Raw genomic sequence first — 9212 nt, 5'->3', positions numbered from 1 at the left:
TGTTTGGTGAAGCTCCACTTCAGCTAAACCTCAGATCTAATCTCCACCATCAGACTCTACAATAAATGATAAAGTACCCTTGAGAACCAAACCCACAAAACTAAGAACGTCTTGGATGAGTGGGTTGAACGTGTTCCTCCAGAAGCTCCTACTGAATGTACTTCGAGGAGAAGAGTCTGCTTCACATGCTTGGATCGACACCAACCATTCCTGATTGACTGATTTGATATCGATTGTCCACTGAATCCTTTCCACCTAAATTAGCTGAGATTTAAAGAAGCTCAATTTTGTTGTCACGGAGTTCATGACTGGTTAGTTTTTTGCCAAAACACTTTTAATTACTTGTTAGAATCTGTTATCACTTTGAACTCTAGGTTTTTACTTCCTGTGGTAGCAGATTAGACAGTGAGCTCCAGCAGCTCTGTGAGACTTGGTAGTAAACATGGCTGTAATAAAAGTTCTGTGTTCCTCACATCACACGCTGGGGATTGGGACACAGCCAAAAGACTCTGCAGTTACTGAGAGCAGAATCTTGACTCTGCTGTTCGTATGAAGCGGGGGGGGGGGGGGAACAGTTGCCACATCTTTGTTTTTATTTATTTTTGTTGTAAGAGAATGATTGATTTACTTTTAGATCAATGAGAAAACTGACAAACACCCAGAGTTATTGATTTGACCTGAGGGGAGACACAGTGAGGAACAAAGTCTAGCTGGGCTTCTGAAGCAAGGCAAAAACATTCTAATATTTTATATATAAAATAGAAATTTAAAAAGCTTCATATCATGGAGAATTAAATTAAATCATTTTAATATATGATATAGAGGAACAATTTGTTTTTATGTATCAAATAAATTATCAATATTGAATATTTAAATATAATAGTGGATAAATGGCAAAATAATCTGAAACTAATGATTAAATAGAATTTATTTTTAGTTTATCAGATTTTAAAAAACACAAATCTAAAAAATTATTATTATTATGGCTGTCCACATCACAAGCGACAAACTGCTTTTTACTTGGAGCGTCTCTCCTGCAGAAATGACCTGTAGGCTTCTCAAAACACTTAGCATCTGCTATTCAGCACTGTGTGCCACTTGGATCTGTCGCTACCAATTGCTTCCCACTTATCCAGATTGATATAATAGGTTTTAAGGTTCCTTTTGAGGACGTCCTTGAAACGGAGGTGGGGATGACCCTTGGCAGGATGTATTAGGGAGACGTGTATCTTCCATTTGATGAACATGACCAGCCCAACAGAGATGACATTGACACAAGATGGTGTCAAGATCACGAGAACCTGTTCTCTTGAGCACAACAGAGTTGGGGACACGGTCCTGCCAGCATACACCGAGTATGGATCAAAGGCAGCAAAAATGGAAGGCATTTAGACGATGTTCATGCCTACGGTATGTCATCCAAGTCTCACTTGTGTACAAAAGGGTACTAAGCAAACATGCATGGTGTAAACAAACTTTGAGGAGCAATAAGAGATTCTTATTGTTCCAGATGCATTTGCCAAGTTTACCAAACATTGTGGAAGCCCTTCCAATATATTCATCAAGCTCTGGATTGAGGCAGTTAGTGTTAGAGACTGTGGAACCCAGATACGTGAATTTGTCCACCAGAGACAGAGCAGTGTTCTTGTTGGATGCAGATATTTGCAGGTTGAGCAAGGACACCGGTTTCTTTCAAGCTGATCCTCATGCCAAACTGTTTACGTGCAGAAGCAAATGGTGAGCAAAGATGCTGTAGGTCTTCCTCTGAGTGAGCTACAAAGGGTGCGTCATCGGTATAAAGCATAAAACTCGCATATCAGGGTGTACTGAATCTTAGTCCTGGCCTGTAGTTTTGCCAGGTTGAACAGCTTCCTGGTGCTGTGACCATGTAGAAGGATACCAGCATCATCAAGGAAGGTACGATGCAGCAGAGAAGATAATTCCTCAGAGGGTAGGGGCAAGAACATATCCCTGTTTTACACTACTCTCTATCTGGAATTAGTCAGAGCAAGCACCATTAAACTGCCCAGTTGCCTTCATACTGTCATGGAACTCAATGATCACCCTCGGTAGTTTGGAGGAACAGCCAAGTCACTACAAGATGAAAGAGAAGCTAGACCAGCTCACGTAATCAAAAGCCTTGGTCAGGTCTACAAATGGCAGGTAATAGAGGTCTGCCTTGTTCGATACGTTTTTCTTGCAGTTGATGTACATGGAGCAGCGTATCTATTGTGAAGTGACCCACATGAAAGCCACACTGGCTTTCAGCAAGGATCTGTAGCTGTGGTAAAATAAAACAGTCAAAGATCTTGCTGGCAAAGCTGAATAGAGATATTCCTCTGTAGTTATTGCAGTCTGCATTGGTTGCCTTTTGTTTTATATATGGTGACATTTCTGAAATTGTCTAGGATACGACTGCTGTTCCAGCATGTCACAATATAGCAATGTAAGGGAAAGGCAAGAGTGTCCCCGTCAGCCTTAAAAACCTCAGAAGGGAGGCCATCAGTTCCAGGAGACTTGTTTTTGAGTGACAGATTTGACTTTCTTGATGGTAATGTCCTCATCTAGTCTGTCCATAGGAGGAAGCTCAGGGATGCAGCAGTTATTGCCAGTGCATTGGCCATGACTAGTTGAGCATAGATAGAGCTGTAGTGCTCAATCCAACATGCCAGTTGAGACTCCAGGTCAATAAGTGTCTCGCTTGTCCTGGAGCAGACCAGGAAGACTTTTTAGGGACTGGACCCAAGGCTTCCTTCAGGCATTCAAACATACCGTGAATGTTTCCAGATGATCCATTCGACTCGATACAAGCGCACAAGCTAGTCCAGTATTCCTGCACGGCTTCAAGTGTGACTTGCTGGACATTAAGGCGTGCCAGTTTCCATGCAGTCTCATTTGAGTGAGAGTCATTCTGTCGGTAATACAATCGAGCTGCACACTTTGAGGCGATTGCCGGCAGGAGCATGCTGGCATGGGCTTTAAACCAGTCTGGACTTTTTACCAAAGGTGGCGAAAGCAGCTTCAGTTGTGACTGAGTGGAACCGCGGCCAGGCAGATGTTGGGTCAGTAGGTGGGGGTGAAGTGTCATAACTGATGGTGTTTCCTGAAATTCATGTTGCAGGGTCATGGGTTGCAGAGACATCCAACTGAGGGGTAGGTTTTTGACCTGGTACAATGAAACTTGGTTGAGACCAGTCTAAATTTGCAACAAACAAATGTCTCAGTCCACTGAGTGCAGGGATCAACAGTATGTGATTTCCATCCGGTACTCACACTTCACCAGCACGTGGTCAAGTTGGTCCCAGCACTTGAAGTGTGGGTGGTGCCGTGGAAGAATGAGGAATGGATGCAGTGTTTGTGCATAGTGTAAAGTTCCAGTAAACATTGACATTTGGTCATTCATATTGCATGACCATGAGCACTCAGTACTTCAGGCCATGCAGTAATGTTTGAGCCCACACTGGCATTGAAGTTGCTGAAGATCACCAGATACTCACCACCAGAGATGTTATGAATGAAGATCAGTTGATCATAGAACACGTCCTTTGCATCGTCTTTTGGAGGCTGGTGTCAGGTCATAAGCAGCTATGATTGTGACTGGGTTACAGTCAGTATCCAGGCAAAGTGAGGAGAGGTGTGGGGAGATGGTGACAGGCTCTTCCACAGAGAGTAACAACTTGAAATCCAACTCCATGCATTGGTCTCTCACCATCAGAATAGCCATTCCAGAAAAGGGTGTAGTTTCTTTCATGGACAGAACCAATGCCAGTCAACCATGTTTCACTCAGAGCAGCAGCAGAGACATGGAGGCGGGACAGTTCTGCACCACTGATAGCAGATTTTGTGGTAATAGGTGGTCAATATCAGAGCTGACTCCAAGGGAATATTCATTTCAGCAGGTGATGGAAGTACAGTGCCTTGAAAAAGTATTCATACCCCTTGAACTTTTTCACATTTTTATGCCTCCACCACCGTAAGGTGCAGGAGGCATTATGTTTTCGGGTTGTCCGTGCGTCCGTCCCGAAACCTTGTGAACGCGATATCTCAAAGGCTAATGAAAGGAATTTCACCAAACTTTCACTATTTGTGCATTTGGGGACAAAGATAAACTGATTAGATTTTGAGATCAAAAGGTCTAAGGTCAAGGTCACCGTGAGGTCAAATGTCTGTCCGCATGCATCCATCTCGAAACCTTGTGAACGCGATATCTCAAAGGCTAATAAAAGGAATTTCACCACACTTTCACCATTTGTGCATTTGGGGACAAAGATAAACTGATTAGATTTTGAGGTCAAAAGAGCTAAGATCAAGGTCACTGTGAGGTCAAATGTCTGTCCAAAAACCTTGTAAACACTATCTCCAAGGCTGATGCAAGTAATTTCACCAGGTCAAGATTACTGTGAGGTCAAATGTCCATCCCCAAATCACAACTTAATAAGGCGTGTAGTCTACCGGGCGGAGGCATCCCCATCGACGCCGTTGGCGTCGAGTTCTATCTAGTTCCACCTTACAACCACGAACTTAAAAGTTTTTATTGAGATTTTATGTGATAGACCAACACAGAGTAGCACAGAATTGTGAAGTGAAATGAAAATGATAAATGGTCTTCAAAATTTTAAACAAATAAAAATCTGAAAAATGTGATGTGCATTAGTATTCAGCCCCCCTGCGTCAATACTTTGTAGAGCCACCTTTTGCTGCAATTACAGCTGCAAGTCTTTTGTGGTATGTCTCTACCAGCTTTGCACATCTAGACACTGAAATTTTTGCCCATTCTTCTTTGCAAAATAGCTCAAGCTCAGCCAGATTGGATGGAGAGTGTCTGTGAACAGCAATTTTCAAGTCTTGCCACAGATGCTCAATGGGATTTAGGTCTGGACTTTGACTGGGCCGTTCTAACACATGAATATTCTTTGATCTAAACCATTCCATTGTAGCTCTGGCTGTATGTTTAGGGTCATTGTCTTGCTGGAAGGTGAATCTCCTTCCCAGTCTCAAGTCTTTTGCAGCCTGCAACAGTTTTCTTCCAGGATTGCCCTGGATTTAGCTCCATCCATCTTCCCATCAACTCTGACCAGCTTCCCTGTCCCTGCTGAAGAAAAGCATCCCCATAGCATGATGCTGCCACCACCATGTTTCACAGTGGGGATGGTGTGTGCAGGGTGATGAGCAGTGTTAGTTTTCCACCACACATAGCGCTTTGCATTTAGGACAAAAAGTTCAACTTTGGTCTCATCTGACCAAAGCACCTTCTTCCACATGTTTGCTGTGTCCCCTACATGGCTTCTGGCAAACTGCAAACGGGACTTCTTATGCCTGTCTTTCAACAATGGCTTTCTTCTTGCCACTCTTCCAAAAAGGCCAGATTTGTGGAGTGTACGACTTATAGTTGTCCTGTGCACAGATTCTCCCACCTGAGCTGTGGATTTCTGCAGCTCCTCCAGAGTGATCATGGGCCTCTTGGCTGCTTCTCTGACCAGTGCTCTCCTTGCTCGCTCTGTCAGTTTAGGTGGACGGCCATGTCTTGGTAGGTTTGCAGTTGTGCCATACTTTTTCCATTTTTGAATGATGGATTGAACAGTGCTTCTTGAGATGTTCAGAGCTTGGGATATTTTTTTATAACCTAACCCTGCTTTAAACTTCTCCAGAACTTTATCCCTGACCTGTCTGGTGAGTTCGTTGGTCTTCATGATGCTGTTTGTTCTTCAGTGTTCTCTAACAAACCACTGAGGCCTTCACAGAACAAGTGTATTTATGCTGAGAGTAAATTACACACAGTAGGACTCTATTAACTAATTAGACGACTTCTGAAGGCAATTGATTGCACTGGATTGTATTTAGAGGTATCAGAGTACAGGGGGCTGAATACTAATGCACAGCACATTTTTCAGATTTTTATTTGTTTAAAATTTTGAAGACCATTTATCATTTTTGTTTCACTTCACAATTATGTGCTACTCTGTGTTGGTCTATCACATAAAATCTCAATAAAAACTTTTAAGTTTGTGGTTGTAAGGTGGAAAAATGTGAAAAAGTTCAAGGGGTATGAATACTTTTGCAAGGCACTGTACATCCAGAAAATTTCCACTTTCCTACATTGTTCCTCAGGGTCTCCTTAGGTAAAGTCCAGTCTGGAGTAAACAGGGTTTTGTGTGTGGGTGTGTGTGTGTGGGTGGGTGTGAGGTGCTCTGTACATTTATGTTTATTTCAGGTCTTGGGTGAAATCAGTTCAAAAGTTCAACGTACAAATATTTGCAAGTGTGTATACGTGTGGGTGCACGAACTGGGCTCACTGTAATGGTACATCAATAAAATAAACCAGGCTCAGAATAATGGAGATGAAGTGAGCCATGATTATGGAAATGTCGTCACAATAAATTGAGGTTTGCGGAAATGAGACTAAGCCATTGTTTTTTGCTGAAATGTGGCTAAATTAAATTGTGATTACAGACATGTGGCTAAAGCATTCATTGTTTAGTGATCAGGATATTTTCTACATTTAATGTATATATTATTAATGATTCAGAGCCCAGGAGAGCCCATCTTTACCCAGGGTTCCCCCTTCACACTCAGTACACTCTCAGAAAATGCAGTACATTATTCTACCTCTAGGGGCACACTGGCTTGTCACCGGGTCAGAACCCTCTAAGCCAGGGCTTTTCAAAGTGTGGGGCGCGCCCCCCCGGGGGCGCCAGAGTTCTTCAGGGGGGCGCAACGTGAGAGACAAAATGGATCGGTTTTTAGTACCTAAAGCTACAGTGAGTGAGGAGACAAAGTCTGGGCCAAGCAAAAAAACAGAGCCTCCAGGATGTTGCGATTTGCAACTTCAGCGCAAATTCAACCAATCCCCGCGAATTCAGGGCGGTGTTGCAATTATATCCAATCACCGCAACTTTCCCGCAAATTTGACCAATCGTTGGCGTCGTCTTGAGGTGACGTCGACAAACTACCTTCCGCCTTACTTCCGTGTGTTCAAGAGAAGCAGCATGCGCGTCGTGTTGCCAGATTGGATGATTTCAAGTGCATTTTGGCGGGTTTTGAACATATTTTGGACTGGAAAACGTCAGCAGTATCTGGCAACACTGAAAGTGTGTTATGTTTACAGTGAAGGACTGTGTGCACTTTATCTTTATTTTTTTTACTTAATACAAGAAGTTAATGGATGCCAACATTTTTGCCAAAATGGTATTTTATTTTCCATTGTTTAGGCAGCTTCAGCATCATACTGTGAGATTCTGTTCAAATTGTTTTTTTCTTCTATGAAGCCTGAGCCATTTATTTTATTAGTTTATAATTATTGTTTAATTTAGTCTTCAGGAGAGACTGCCTGCACACAGTACTAGTATTAATAGTTTTTTTTTTCTTACATAAAAGCTGAGGCATTTATATTATATTTTAAGGTAACTTCATGTTGTGCTGTGAGGTTCTCTGCACTTTAACTTTTGAACCAACAGGTGCATTTGGATAAGTAAAGCCTATTTTTCTGCATTTTTGTAGTCCTGGTAATCTTTTATATTGGTAAAGTTGTTTATAGGACCATTTCTCTTTGTTTTTTTAATCAATAGTTTTTCAGTAATAACTTAATATTTAACATATCACTCAATTTTAATCACAAAAAGAGAAAATTGCAACAATTTCTCGCAACTTTCACTTCCTCCCGCAATGTAATCGCAACAAAAACCTAAAAAACACCACAACTTTCATCGCAATTTTTTGGAAACCCCCTGCAACATCAGACATTTTAGCCCGCAACAATCACAGAAAAGGCCCGCGGAATCCTGGGGGGACTGAAAAAAGAAGGAAGTGTGACCACGATTATTTAAAGTTTGGATTTTCATGGACTGGATCTGAAGATGCTCCACTGCCACAGTGTGTTGTCTGCCAAGAGGTGCTAGCTAACGATGCTATGAGATGTTTAAAATGTGTAAAACAAGATGTTTTAAAAAGCACAGATGTTTAAAATGTGAAAAAGAAAAAAATGTGTACAACAACCATTTTTTTAAAAATACGAATGGAACATTAAGTATAGAGATCGTGTATGATTACCTCATTACCTTTCCCTCGCTGTTCAGTGGTGAAGCACTGCGTGCTTATAAATCTCTGGACAGTTTTCTTTACAGAAATTCAGGATTTGTCAGCGACTCAGATGTGGCATCTTGTAAACAAGAAAATGATCCTCACTGGATGGGTAAAGCACTTAAGTATTGAGTATAGCACTGACCAGCCGATTATAGAATAGAATAAGGTAATTCCAAATCGTCCGTGTTGTTTACATGGCTCTGGCGTTGGAGAGGTAGAGGCTTGGCAGTGGAGGTTTGAGTAGCTGTTTTCTGAGCTTAGTCAACAGACCGGCTCTGCCTGTAGCCTCGCTTTTGCTTCGGCTCCCGGCGCCGCCTCCTTCGCTTTGCTTCCGATGATAATCCACAGAGACCCCGCTGGTCTCGCAATCTGGTCTCGTCCGGAATTTTTTTTTTCTTGTCCGGAATGTTGTGCATGCGATGGAAATCGCTACAAACCGTCATTTTCTGCTGGAAACCAATGTCCAGTAAGTCCATACGGTTGTAGTGGATATTGAAGTCCGGTACAGAAGAACAACACGCAAAAATACACACAAAAAACATAAAAACCGTGCACAGGTAGGGAGAGCTTGTAGCCGCAGCCGTTGTAGTAGAATTGTATATAGTAGGGTTTTCCAGAAGAAAAGGTAGAAGTAAAAGCAGAAGTAGAACCAGAAGTAGAAGTAGAAGGCGGAATATGGCGTTTGACCTACAAGATGGCGTCTGTCACAATCTGGATCGGCTGTAACGTCACATGCAAGATCTCTATAGCAACAACAAAAATTGTAAGGGGGGGGGCTGTTGTTTATTTGCTCTCCGAGGGGGGGCGGACTCTCCCACACTTTGAAAACCCCTGCTCTAAGCTATTGTTTTGACTGTAAAAAGGTACACATACTGTAGTTACCTTGAGGTCCAATAATGAGCCCCAGGAGGTATATTAGTGTAGCCGGTACCCTGGGGGACAGAAACAGACTCCTACTGTGCAGGGAACTTTCTCATTTCCACAATTCTGAAATGAAACCTGAAGACAGTGTTTAGTGTTTCTCTGATAAACCCCACCAGGCTGTGTCCTGATTCTAGATCTGAGGTCTCCCTTTAATTACGCCCTTTAATGCCAGTATCACACTCACAGCCTCTTGTTCGGACAGAACTACA

This window comes from Neoarius graeffei, chromosome 10, assembly GCF_027579695.1.
Source record: "Neoarius graeffei isolate fNeoGra1 chromosome 10, fNeoGra1.pri, whole genome shotgun sequence".
NCBI classification, from domain to species: domain Eukaryota; kingdom Metazoa; phylum Chordata; class Actinopteri; order Siluriformes; family Ariidae; genus Neoarius; species Neoarius graeffei.
Note: the sequence above shows the minus strand (reverse complement) of the source record.